This window comes from Phocoena sinus, chromosome 20, assembly GCF_008692025.1.
Source record: "Phocoena sinus isolate mPhoSin1 chromosome 20, mPhoSin1.pri, whole genome shotgun sequence".
In the NCBI taxonomy this organism is placed as follows: Eukaryota; Metazoa; Chordata; class Mammalia; order Artiodactyla; family Phocoenidae; genus Phocoena; species Phocoena sinus.
The window spans coordinates 14,723,004-14,737,285 of record NC_045782.1 but is presented as its reverse complement, the minus strand read 5'-3'; the positions used below and the strand labels follow the sequence as shown (position 1 = coordinate 14,737,285).

Below are 14,282 nucleotides of genomic sequence, written 5' to 3'. Positions count from 1 at the left end.
GCTTGTGGGCTCTAGAGCGCAGGCTCAGTAGTTGTGCACACAGGCTTCGTTGCTCTGCGGCATGTGGTATCTTCGCAGACCAGGGCTCGAACTTGTGTGCCCTGCATTGGCAGGTGGATTCTTAACCACTGCACCACCAGGGATGCCCAGAACAGTTTCTTAAAACCACCTTACCTGTAGGTAAATGATACCACACCTGACCGCAATTCAGAAAAAGCAGTTCTTAAAGGAGCCAATGCATTACAGTCTAGGTTCTCAGATACCTACTAATTTGGCTTGTCAAGAATATATTTTATAAAATCTGAAATGTCTGTGTGTTTTTCAGGCAATCCTTGAAAATTGTTTCTTTTAACAGAGCTAATAATAAATATTGGGTAACATGGGTCAAGATTTTACTCCCTGACAAATGCCTGGAGAACAACTATTCTCTGTTGGCCAACTTAATACCAACTCATGTGCAGTACAAAACATTACCTCACATAGTGGGATATCCCACACAGTGGGATAATATTTAGAAGAGTAACTCAGGTTTGCTTATGCTTTTTGCTTTTCTTCCCATCGTTCAAACAATAGTTATGTGCTGATCTTCGAAGGAAGGTATATACAGTCTAGAGTAAAGAAGTTAATTGAGTTTCTGAACATTTTCAGCGAGGAGCTGAGACAAGAGTTCAAAAGCCTCTATTTTCAATTGAAAATACTGGGATCTTGAGAAAGAATGGAGAATCATAGGGTGAAGAAGAATGCAAAATATGACATCAAAGTACTTTTTCTGTCAGTGGGAAGTTGTGACCAGCTGATGGGAGAAGGAGGTTGGAGGGGTTGTGACTACTGCTTAGGGGTTGCCTGGATCCCTAAGTCAGAGTTTATATCTGATATTACACCCTTATACCCCAACCAGGGTTGTGTGTTGAGGGCAACATTATAGACACTTAGAAATTCCAAGTAGGTTGAGGAGAAATTTAAGAACACCAGGGCTTATGCGTCATTTCCTGGGTGTAGCTCAGAGACTGCAAGCTTCATTGAGAAGTCCTGAATGCAACATGGCACTAAAGAGGAAGGTTAGCCACTGCAGAAGAAGGGGTCTAGGTGGATGAGCCTGAGGGTAGTCCCACTCCTGTGGCTAGAGGAAAGATAATGAGTGTTCCTAAATACCTGTGTGTGAAGGGGGTGGGTGTGCAGAGAAGATGACAGTAAAAGTTCTGGAAGTACCCCCAGGAAGTGTCTAATACTTGAAGTTGGGACAAGGAGAACCATGGGCATTAACAAAAAACACCAAAAAAAAAAAAAGGCCCACTTCCAAATGATTCAGTGGGATGAACTCCATATGGTCAGAATCAACAAGTACTACTGGCACTGAACTAATTGCCCCTTTATTTGATGGTAGGACACTGTGTAAGCCCCCAAAGAAAAATGGGAAAAGGATATGAACATAGAATATGCAGAATCACTGCATACTCAACAGATGAGCAAAAACATTTTAAAATTACAATACCAAAAATAAATAAAACAAAATGATAATACCTATTGCTGGTAGGGATAGAGGAAAAGCATTTTCTCAAACATTCCTGGTGAAAATTTAATAGTATAGTATCTTTGTAAAGCGATCTGGATATACCTATTTAACTAAAAATTATACACATCCTTCAACCAAGTGATCCCATTCCTGAAATTCTTATCCCAAAGAAATAAAAGCACCAGTAGATAGAAAATACACGTACAAGGATGATTCCTGTGGCACTGTTTACACATGAAAAAGAGAGAGAGAGAGAGGGAGAGATAAAGGGAATGTTTATCTGTAGGGAAATGGTTTTTTTTTTTTGCGGTACACGGGCCTCTCACTGTTGTGGCCTCTCCCGTTGCGGAGCACAGGCTCCAGACGTGCAGGCTCAGCGGCCATGGCTCATGGGCCCAGCCGCTCCGCAGCATGTGGGATCCTCCTGGACCTGGGCATGAACCCGTGTACCCTGCTTCGGCAGGCGGACTCTCAACCACTGCACCACCAGGGAAGCCCGGGAAATGGTTTTTAAATGAGGGTACATCTACATCTTGGAATATCATGCAGCCTTTAAACAAATTGAATAGATCTACACCAGCTGAGTTGGAGGATTTTTATATATTATTAATGAGTAAAAAAAAAGTAAAAGATAGAGATATATGTAATAAAATCCCATTTTTGTAAAGCAAACAAAAATGTACATATACATAGGTACACATGTTTGTATATCTATAGCTACATGAGCCTAGAGAAATGTTTATAACAAGACATGTAGTTAACTGGAATGAGGCTCAGAATCCACCATTCAGAGTGATCCTTAAAGGCAGAAAGTCTCCTCTGAGATATTTATTCAGTTGAAGTTTTCAGAATTAGGTACAGCATTAAAAAAAAAAAAGCAATACTACTTCTTAGTCAGAGGATGCTATTAAAAATATATATTGGTGCTTCCCTGGTACAACAGTGGTTAAGAATCCTCCTGCCAATTCAGGGGGACACGGGTTTGAGCCCTGGTCTGGGAAGATCCCACGTGCTGCAGAGCAACTAAGCCCGTGTGCCACAACTACTGAAACCAGTGAGCCACAACTACTGATGTCCACGCACCTAGAGACCGTGCTCCGCAACAAGAGAAGCCACCGCAATGAGAAGCCCATGCGCAGCAATTAGGACCCAATGCAGCCAAAAATAAATTAATAATTAAAAAAATACATATATATATATTACATATATATATATGGAACCATGCTTTGTTGAGTGAGGAGCAATTATCTTTTAAGTGTTAACCAGGATCTTGAATCCACAGTGCCATCCACTAGCTTCTTGTTTCAACCAGCCATGTTCCAAATTAAACCCCTAGAGATAAAAAATATATATATGTGAAATTAAAACTTTACTACATAAGATTTGCATGAAATTAGACACTGAAGAAGAAAATATTAGTAAACATAAGGACATAGCAATAGAAACTATCCAAACTGAAGCAGCGAGAGAGAAAAAGAAAATGCCTGAGTGGTTATAAAAGACTTTTCTCCTCATTTAAAATGTTATTTAAATGATCATTTACTCTTTGAAGCAAAACTAATAATGTATTGTGAAGTTTACAATATATGTAGAAGTGAAATGTATGACAACAATAGCAAAAATAATGGATGGGAGAAAATAGAAATAAGTTTCTTACATTAGGCATAAAGTATATAATATTATTTGATATTGTGATAAGATAAAGATGCATAATGTTAAATTTTAGAGCAATTACTAGAAAAAAGAGAGGTATAGCTATTAAACCAATTGTGGCAATAACATGGAATATTAAAATATAATCAAAAGAAGGCAGGAACGGGGCTTCCATGGTGGTGCAGTGGTTAAGAATTTGCCTGCCAATGCAGGGGACACGGGTTCGAGCCCTGGTCCGGGAAGATCCCACATGCCATGGAGCAACTAAGCCCGTGTGCCACAACTATTGAGCCTGAAAGCCAAAATTACTGAGGCTGTGTGCCACAACTACTAAAGCCTGCAAGCCTAGAGCCCCCGCACTGCCACCGCAACAAGAAGCCCGCGCACTACAACAAAGAGTAGCCCCCACTCTCCTCAACTAGAGAAAGCCCACACGCAGCAACGAAGACCCAACACAACCAAAAATAAATAAATTTATTTTTTTAAAAGGCAGGAAAAGAAGCAAAAAAAGAAGAAGGAGAGAAAGAGGAAGAAGAAGGAGAAGGAGGAGGAGGAGAAGAAGAAGGAGGAGGGGGAGGGGGAGGAGGAGGAGGAGGAAGAAAGAAGAAAGAAGAAATGGGACAAAAACAAACAAAAAACCCAAGTAGCAAGATGGTCTATTTAAAGCTAACCATAGTGATAATTAGTTAAATGAATATGGGCTAAACAACTGCAGTCTAAAGACAGAGATTGTCAGGCTGGATAAAACCAATATAAAGATACACATAGTTTAAAAGCAAAGGTATGGAAAAAGATAAATCTTTTGGCTACATTAGTATAAGACAAAGGAGCCTTCAGAACAGGAGTATTACCAAGGATTAAGAGGGCTACAGTATAATGATAAAGGGGTCAATTTGATAAGACATAATAATTCTAATTGTCTATATACCTAATAGAGTTTCAAAGTACATGAAGCAAAAAATGACAGAACTGCAATTACAATTGGAGAATTAAACACTACTTTCTTAGCAGTTGATAGAACAAGTAGACAGAAAATCAGCGAGGGTATAAAATACTTCAAAAATGCTGTCAACCAACTTGACTTTGAGTGTTATAGAACATTCAACTCAACAACTGCAGAAAAACACACTTTTCAGTTGCACTTGAAACATTCACAAAGATGATCACATGCTATAACATGAAACAGATCTCGATAAATTTAAAAGAATTAAAATCACACTGTAGGGCTTCCCTGGTGGCGCAGTGGTTGAGAGTCCGCCTGCCGATGCAGGGGATGTGGGTTCGTGCCCCGGTCCGGGAAGATCCTACGTGCCATGGAGCAGCTGGGCCCGTGAACCATGGCCGCTGAGCCTGCGCATCCGGAGCCTGTGCTCCGCAACGGGAGAGGCCACAACAGTGAGAGGCCCGCGTACCGCAAAAAAAAAAAAAAAAAAAAAATCACACTGTGTACGCTCTTTGACTACAGCAGAATTAAGTTAGAAATCAATAAGAGAAAGATAGTTGGAAAATCCCCAAATATTTAGAAACACTTCTAAATAACCCATGAGGAAAAAAGAATCACAGGAGAAATTAGGAAATATTTGAAACTGAGTGATAAGTAAAACACAATGTAATAAAATTAGAGAAATGCCACTAAAGAAGTACTTAGAAATTTATAGCTTTGAGTGCTTATATAAGAAAATAAGATCAGTCTAAAATAAACAAATGGGGCCTAATTAAACTTAAAGCTTTTGCACAAAAAAGGAAACCATAAACAAGACAAAAAGATAACCCTCAGAATGTGGGAAAATATTTGCAAACGAAGCAACGGACAAAGAATTAATCTCCAAACAGTTCATGCAGCTCAATATCAAAAACACAACAACCCAGTCAAAAAGTGGGCGGGGGCTTCCCTGGTGGCACAGTGGTTGAGAGTCCGCCTGCGGCTGCAGGGGACACGGGTTCGTGCCCTGGTCCGGGAAGATCCCACATGCCGTGGAGCGGCTGGGCCCGTGAGCCATGGCCGTTGAGCCTGCGCGTCCGGAGCCTGTGCTCCGCAACGGGAAGACAATGGGGCGGGGGTGGGGGGGTGGGGGGGTGGGGGGGGTACTTTCCTGGCAGTCCAGTGGTTGACTCCGCCCTTCCAGGACTTCCCTGGTGGTCCAATGGTAAAGAATCCGCCTTCCAATGCAGGGGATGTGGGTTCAATCCCTGGTATTCGGGGAACTGGGATCCCACATGCCGCGGGGCAACTAAGCCTGCGCCACAACTACTGAACCTGCGTGCCTCAACTAGAGAGCCCACGTGCTGCAAACTACAGATCCCACGCGCTGTGGAGTCCGTGCACCACAACCAGGGAGAGAAAACCTGCACACCACAATTAGAAGAGCCTGTGCCACATCTAGAGAGAAGCCCGCACGCGGCAAAGAAAGATCCCGCGTGCCTCAACTAAGACCAGACGCAGCCAACAAAAAAAGGAAGGGAGGGAGGGTGGGAGGGAGGGAGGGAGGGAGGAAGGAAGGAAGGAAGGAAGGAAGGAAGAAAGAAAATAAGAAGACTCCGCCCTTCCACTGCAGGAGGTATGGATTCAATCCCTGGTCGGAGAACTAAGACCCTTCATGCCGTGTGGCATGGCCCAAAAATATTAAAAGAAAAAAAAATTTTTTAATAAAATAAAAAATAAAAAGACAATGAGGGAACATTATGAACAACTTTATGCCAATAAATTTGCCACCTAGATTGAGTGGACAAATTCTCTGACAGACACAAATTACCAAGTCTGGCTCGAAAAGAAATAGAAAACCTAGATACTCTCATATGTATAAATAAATTAATGTCATTAAAAACCTTTCCACAAACAAAACTCCAGGCCAAGAGGCTTTATTGCTGAGTCCTATCAAACATTTAAGGAAGAAATAATTCCAGACCCACACAAAGTCTTCCAGAAAATAGAAGCGAGAACATTTTCCAACTCATTTTATGTGACCATGATTATTCTGATATAAAAGCCAGACAAAACTATCTCAAGGAAAAAAAAAAAGACCTGTAGGCTAATATCTTCCATGAGCAAGATACAAAAATATTTAAGTTAATTTTAGCAAATTACTTCAGCAATATATTAAAAAGGTAATATATTAACATCAAGTGGAGTGTAATCCAGGGATGTAAGATTGGTTTAATATTCAAAATTCAATCAAGGCAATTAACCATATTAAGAAACTAAAAAAAGAAAAACTATATGGCCATCTGACCAAATTCAACACACATTCATAATTTTTTTTAAAAACCTCTCCGCAAACTAGAAATAGAATTTTTTTCAAAATGTTAAGGAGCATCCATGGAAAGCCTACAGTTATACTTAATGGTGAAAAAATTAATGATTTCTTCCTTATATCAGGGACAAGGCAAGGATGTCCAGCCTCACCCCTTTTATTTAACATTGTAATGGAGGTACTAGCCAGTGAAATAGGCATGAAAAGAAAAAGAAATCCTCTTTATTCAAGGTTACATGATCTTCTATGTAGAAAATCCTAAGGGATATAAAAATTGAATTCACTAGAACATATACATGAATTTAGTAAGGCTTCAGGACGTAAGGTCAATACATACAGATCAATTGTATATCTATATACTAGCAATGAGCAATTGGAAAATGAAAAATTTAAATGCCTATATCACACACATGAAATACAGATAAATTGAACAAAGTATATACAATACCCATAGACTAAAAACTACTGAACATTACTGAGAGAAATAAAAAACCTAATTCATTGAAGAGACCAGTCCTCATTTCTCTCAGAGACCATACTCATGAATCAAAAGACTCACTGTGTTTAGTCAGTTCCCAAATTGATCTATAAATTCAGCACAATTCCAATCCAAATCCTAGTAAGCTTATTTATAGAAATTGACAAGGCTAATTTTAAAATGTTCATGAATTTCAAAGGATGCAGAGTAGCCAAAATATTTTTGAAAAAGAACAAAGTTGGAAAATTTACACTAGCTGATTTAAGGATTTAATATATATCGACAGAAATCAAAACAGCATGGTATTGGCATGAGAACAGACAAATAGATCAGTGGAACCAAATAGCAAGAAATGTAACCACATGTACATGGTCAGTTGATTTTCAACAGAGGTTCCTAGGATAATCTTTTCAACACATGGTGCTGGAAAAACTGGCTACCGACTTTGGGGTGGGAGGGGCGAGTTGTACTCCAAGCTTTGCCTCACACCAAACATAAAAATAAGCTTGAAATTGCCTTTAGACCTAAATGTTTAAAATCACAAACTTCCAGAAGAAAACATGAACCTTAAAGGAATATTTGATAAAATGGACTTAACCAAATTTAAAATTCTGTTCTCTGAAAGACACTATTGAGGAAATGAAAAGACAGCTATAGACTGGGATAAAATATTTACAATAGATTTAATGACAAAAGTTGTGTGTCCAGAGTGCATAGAGGACTCCTACATCTTAATGAAACAATCTAATCAAAATGCCATGGATTTTTTTTTTAACTTTCAGGAAAGAAGATATATGTATGTCCAGTAAGCACATGCAGATATGTTCAGTGTCAATAGTCATAGAGAAATGCAAATTAAAACCACTATGAGATAAAAATTACACCCACTAGAGTAACTAAAATTAAAAAGCCTGACAATACCAAATGTTGGTAAAGATGTAGAGCAACCAGCATTCTCATACATTGCTGATAGAAATGGAACAACCACTTTGGAAAACAGTTTGGTGGTTTCTTTCTTTTTTTTTTTTGGCCACACCACACAGTTTGCAGGATTTTAGTTCCCCGATGAGGAATTGAACTGATGCCCTGGGCAGTGGAAGCACTGGGAGTCCTAACCATTGGACCTCCAGGGAATCCCCAGTTTGGTGGTTTCTTAAAAAGTTAAACATATACTTACCATATGACCCATCAACCAGCAATTCCACTCCGAGATATTTACCTAGGAGAAATAAAATGGAATGAGAGAAATCTGAACATATGTATACCCAAAGACATATTTAATGTTCTTAACAGCCTCATTCGTAACAGCTCGAAACTGGAAACAACCCAGATGTCCATAACTTGTGGATAAACACACGGTAGTATAGTCACACAGTGGAATTACTACTCATCAATGAAAGAGAATGAACTACTGATATATACTATAACGTTGACGAATTTTTTAAATATTATGGGGCTTCCCTGGTGGCGCAGTGGTTGAGAGTCCGCCTGCCGATGCAGGGGACGTGGGTTCGTGCCCCGGTCCAGGAAGATCCCACATGCCGTGGAGTGGCTGGGCCCGTGAGCCATGGCCGCTGAGCCTGAGCGTACGGAGCCTGTGCTCCGCAACAGGAGAGGCCACAACAGTGAGAGGCCCGCGTACTGCAAAAAAAAAAAAAAAAAAAAAAATTATGCTAAGTGAAAGAAGGCAGTCACAGAAGAGAACACACTACATGATTTCATTATATGAAAATCTAAAACACAGAAAACTAATCTACAAAAGTAGAAAGCAGATTGGTAGTTTTCTGGGGCCATGAGTAGAGGGGACTGATTGCAAAGTGGCACAAGAGAACTTTTGGTTTCATGAAAATGTTCTTTCTCTTCATTGTGGTGGTAGTTACTTGGGTGTATACACTATCAAAACTCATTAAACTGTACACTGTTTTTAAAGATTTCTTTTGACATGGACCGTTTTAAAAGTCTTTATTGAATTTGTTACATTATTGCTTCTGGTCTATATTTTGGTTTTTTGACAGCGAGGCATGTGGGACCTTGCTCCCCGACCAGGGGTCCAACCTGCATCCCCTGCATTGGAAGGCGAAGTCTTAACCACTGGACTGCCAGGGAAGTCCCTGAACTGTATACTTTATTTTTATTTTATTTATTTATTTTTTTGTGATACGCGGGCCTCTCACTGTTGTGGCCTCTCCTGTTGCGGAGCACAGGCTCCGGACGCGCAGGCTCAGCGGCCATGGCTCACGGGCCCAGCTGCTCCACGGCATGTGGGATCTTCCCGGACCGGGGCACGAACCCGTGTCCCCTGCATCGGCAGGCGGACTCTCAACCACTGCGCCACCAGGGGAGCCCTGTACACTTTAAATTGATGCATTTTACTGGATGTAAATTACGTTTCATTGAAATTGACCAAAAATTCCAAAAAGTGTTCATAATAGTCAAAAACTAAAAACAATACAAATGTACATAAACAATAAAATGATTAAATACATTTTCATATATGTATTCATACAGTAGAGTATTGTGTAGCAATGAAAAAAGAATTACAGTCAAATGAAACATGAATAACATTCACAGATAAAATGTTGAACAAAAAATGAAACAAAATGTCATATATAACTCCAATTATATGAAATTCAATAACAGATAAACTAATCAATAGTGATAAATATCAGAATAATAACTACCTTTGGGGGAATTATTGACTAACAGAAACCATGAAGGAGCCTTCTAGTGATGATAAAAATGTTCTATATCTTTATCTGAGTAATGTTTACACAGTATATAGATAGGTAAACATTTATTGTGCTAAACATTTAAGATGTATACCCTTTATTGCATATTTATTATTCCTCAGTGAAAATAATTTTAAATGATCACTTATGGTTGCTTGGGATGAAGTGCCTTGGGCTCTAAGAGACCAAGTGGCTGCTGCATTTTATCATAATTGTAATAGTGCTGACTACAAGGGCTATCGGTGGTTGAGCTTCACCTCACTGCATTGGAGAGATTATAGAAAGTAAAAGACAAGCTCAGGGCTTTAAATGCTCAGCTCAAGTTGCAGTCACAAAACCAGAAAATGTCCGTGATGACTCTCAAGGAATCTCTATTTCTTGTAGCTTCAGAGCAGATATAGATTTTAAAAAATCAGCCCCCAAGTTTAATGGGACAGAGTGAAAACATAAGCCAAATTCATAAGTCTCTCGTGTGAAAGTCAACACATTGCTTGGAAAATAGAGGGATCCTGAGACTTGGAATGGTTACATTTGGATGGAAGCTGAGACTTGTGCCACAAACCTCCCTAAAGACTCCCTTGGCAGCAAAAGCAATCCCTTCTCTCCTTTTTTTGACGATATAAGCTTTTCTTTCCTTACAGAACCTATAACATCACTTGGGGCAATTAGCTATTTTCCTTAAGGCCCACCTGTGTATCATCCATTGCCTTTAGACCCAAAAGTCAGATCTCAGCATGCCCCAAGAGGACTAGTCAAATCTGTACAGAAAGGTGATTGTTAGTATTCCAGGAGAATAGCAAGTTTTTGCTAATTCATAGCAGCATAAACTTGGGGAACATGTGTGGGAATTGATTATAAAAATTTTTTTTTGGCCACGTCACGTGGCATGTGGGATCTTAGTTCCCAAGTAGGGATCAAACCCATGCCCCCTGCAGTGGAAGGTCCTATGCCCCCTGCAGTGGAAGGTAAAGTCCTAACCACTGGACCGACAGAGAATTCTTGATTATAAAACTTTTAGACTTAGGAGGATGGATATAACTTTGGATTAGCCCAGATTTATCAATATCATTATACTTAGAAGATTTGCTAAGCAGTAATATTTTTAGTATCTTGGAAATGGTTTTAAAAGTTTTCTCGGTAGATTAACTATAACCTTGACTCAAATACAGCCTGCATCCAATGAGATTGAGATGCTAGAGCCTTCATGGCATGCTATAAAGGAGTAAATCCAAAGGCTTGTAAAATTGACAAAGTTGATTTCTCATAGGTAGCCTACCCATATTCACCTTCATCCTATTCCCCAAGAGTGCCCAGGTGACAATCCCTGAGAAATCCATTAATGATGGGAGCACTAACATTCCTACAGAGGTAGCTGTCCTCTGTAGGTTGGGAATGATGGTAGGAGATAGTGGCATTGAAGTGGGCTTTCTGGTTTCAAGGAACTGATGGGATTCCTAGAAGACAAGTGGCATTTAACTGCCAGAGATAGTCTACTGGTCAAAGTTAATATCATAGATAAATGGTATTTTGACTTAATGCCCAAGGTTAAAGGCCATATTATAATAGGCCTTATTTGTCTAGGACTCATACTGTGGTTTTTTACCTAGTTCCTGAACGTATGGTTGGAATTACCACAATGAACAGCAGAAATTAAAGTGGCCATATGAATGTTTTGACTCATAGATTTTCTGTAGTGATCATGATTTTCTTAGGAATTACATAGGTAGGATATCTACTAAATTATTACTAGAACTATTTACAGAAAAGCTCTAACTGCGGGGCCAGAAACATGAGATGAGACACCACAATGGAGAGTTTTGCCTTCTTATCCAGTTCCCAGACAAGCAGTTGATATACCCAGAAGGCTTTGGTTGAAGTGGAGGCTGGCCTTCTTGAGGAAGAATTCTGCTACGAGCATATACTCTAGATCTTACTTCAAGCCTTCCTCAAAGGGCATGTAGCCCTTTACTAGGGTGAATATGCATTGGAAAAAAGGAAATATCCCACCAGACTTTCAGAGATTACCAGACTCCAAGTTAACACTAATCCCTGGTATCCCAAAGTGCCCCAGTGGACCATTGGTTAAAGTTAGGGCTTATGCATGTCAGGTGATAAATGCTGTTTTGGTCCAAGGTTATATCATAGACCCAGTTAATCTGCGGGACCTAGCTATATTTATTTCTGGTTCTTGAATGTACAACTGGAATAGACATGTACAGCAACTAGCAGAGTTCTCACAAATTAGGGGCTGAAGGCTATCATGGTGAACTTTCTCTGCCTGCCAAAATGGTAAAAAATAAACGGATAACAAAAACAAATTTAAAAAAACACAATTCCACAAAGATTAGTTATGAAAATATATTAGTGATATGAAGGATTCAGAAAATAACATTCTTATTACATTCTTATCTATTTCTTCTGTTTTGCCTATGCAGAAGGTAGGTAGATCTTGAAGAATATTTGTAGATTACACTAACACCATTTGCAGCTGCTGTTCAAGATGTGGAACCTTTATTGGACCAAATTGACACAGATCCATCATTCACAACATCTGATGTGGCAACTACTATTTTCTCTAGAGCAGTTTGCAAGGACCAACAAAAGAAGCTTGATTTCACCTATTAGGAACAGCAGTATCCTTTCACTGCCTTGGCATAGGGCTAAGGCAGCTCTTTTTCTTTCTATCATAATTTAGTATGCAGAGACATTGATTGTGTTGACATATCATAGAACATCATACAGGTTCACCACCTTGATGGTTTCCATTGTGGTGATTGGACTGGATGAGCTGGAAGAAGCATTAGATGCCTTGGTAAGCTCCATGTGTGTCAGAGGGTGGAAGATAAAAACCATAAAAATTCAGTGTTTTCTACGTTGGTAAAATTTTTAGCTTCCAGTAGTTGGAAGCATGACAGGATATCTGTTTCAAATATGAGGCAAATTGCCATATCCTGTGCCACCTACCACTAAGAAAGAAGCATAATGCTTATTGGACCCTTTTACATTTTAGGAACAACCTTTACCACATTTGTATCAATCTGTGCTGCTCTTTTGTGTTAACTGAGCCATCAGCTGGCAAAGGGGGTCCCAGAGCAAGAAAAGGTCTTGTAGGCTTTCTAGGCTGCATTACAAAGCCTCTTTATCTTGTGCCTTATCACCTAGAAGATCCTACAGTATTTGAAATGAACAGAGCAAATTAGAAAGCTATCGCAAGTTGCAATAGTAGAATCACAATGTAGATCCCTCAAGTTTTGGAGCAAAACCATGCCTTCTACTAAAGTTAGCTATTCTCCTTTGAGAAACAGCTCATGTGTATGTTTATACTGTGATAATTCATAAAACCATACGCTTATTATTTGTGTACTTTTCTTTATGTTATTTTTCAAAGCTTTAGTTTTTAAAACTTGTATGGAAAAATAAAGGTCCAAATTAGCAAAAACAATTCTAAAAAGAAGAACAAGTTGGGGAGAATTTTCCTGATTTATAAAAATAAAGTTATATTAACAGAATATTGAACCTGGCATCAGACCCATGAGAATGTGGGAATTTAGTGTATAACATGGATGTAAACTAGTGGGAAGGGACTAATCAATAAATGATATTGGGATGATTGGCTTCCATACTGGAAAAAAAATAAAATTAGATTTCAGTCTCCTTAATGAGGAAAAATAAGTTCCATCTGATCAGAGACCTAGATGTGGAAAACCAAAGTTTTAAAGTTTTAGAAGCAGATATAGAACGTGCCTTTTGACCTCAGTATAGGTAATACTTCCTAAAGAATACAGCAAGTAAGCACAAACCATAGAGGAAATGATTGATGCATTTGACTACTTCAAAATTTAGAACATTGACATGGCTAAACTCACCAAAAGTTAAGTAAATAAGAGATTAACTGACACTGATAAAGATAAACTGAGAAAGACTATTTGCTATATAGATAACAGAATGATCATTATCAAAAATTTATAAGTTAATAAGAAACAGACTACTCATGCCAACTGAAAAAATGGGAAAGAGCAAGAAAAAGCCATTCACTGGGGGACTTCCCTGGCTGTCCAGTGGTTAAGACTTCCCCTTCCAATGCAGGAGGTACAGGTTCAATCACTGGTCAGGGAGCTAAGATCCCACATGCCTCGTGGCCAAAAAAACAAAACATAAAACAGAAGCAAGATTGTAACAAAATCAATAAAGACTTTAAAAATGGTCCACATCAAAAAAATCTTAAAAAAAAAAAAATTCATTGATCAGGAAACCCAAGTATATAATAAACATATGAAAATGTAATATATTTAATCTCACTAATAATCAGGGAAATGCAAATTAAAATAATTAGATACCAGTTTTTATCCATCAGATTATAAACTAACAATATCAAATATTGGCATGGATCTGGAGAAATTATATCCTCATTCAGTGCTGGTGAGAATGTAAATTGGTATCGGTGTTTTGTAAAGCTATTTGGCAATAACTACTAAAGTTGAAAATGCACATTATACACAATCCGTTAATTACACTTCTGTTTATTTACCCTAAGGAAATGTTTACATATGTATACAAAGAGATGTATATAAGGATATCCACTGCAACATTATTTTGGTATCAAAATACTGGAAATAATCTAAATGCTAATCCATAGAGGGGTGTTTTTTTTTTTTTTT

The 14,282-nt window shown here is 38.7% G+C and overlaps 1 protein-coding gene across 3 annotated transcripts in view; it reads left to right on the top strand.

Annotated features, from left to right (window-relative positions):
- EFCAB5 (EF-hand calcium binding domain 5) overlaps positions 1–14,282 on the top strand; it is a 112,662-nt gene that overhangs the window by 58,729 nt on the left and 39,651 nt on the right. The window lies entirely within an intron of this gene.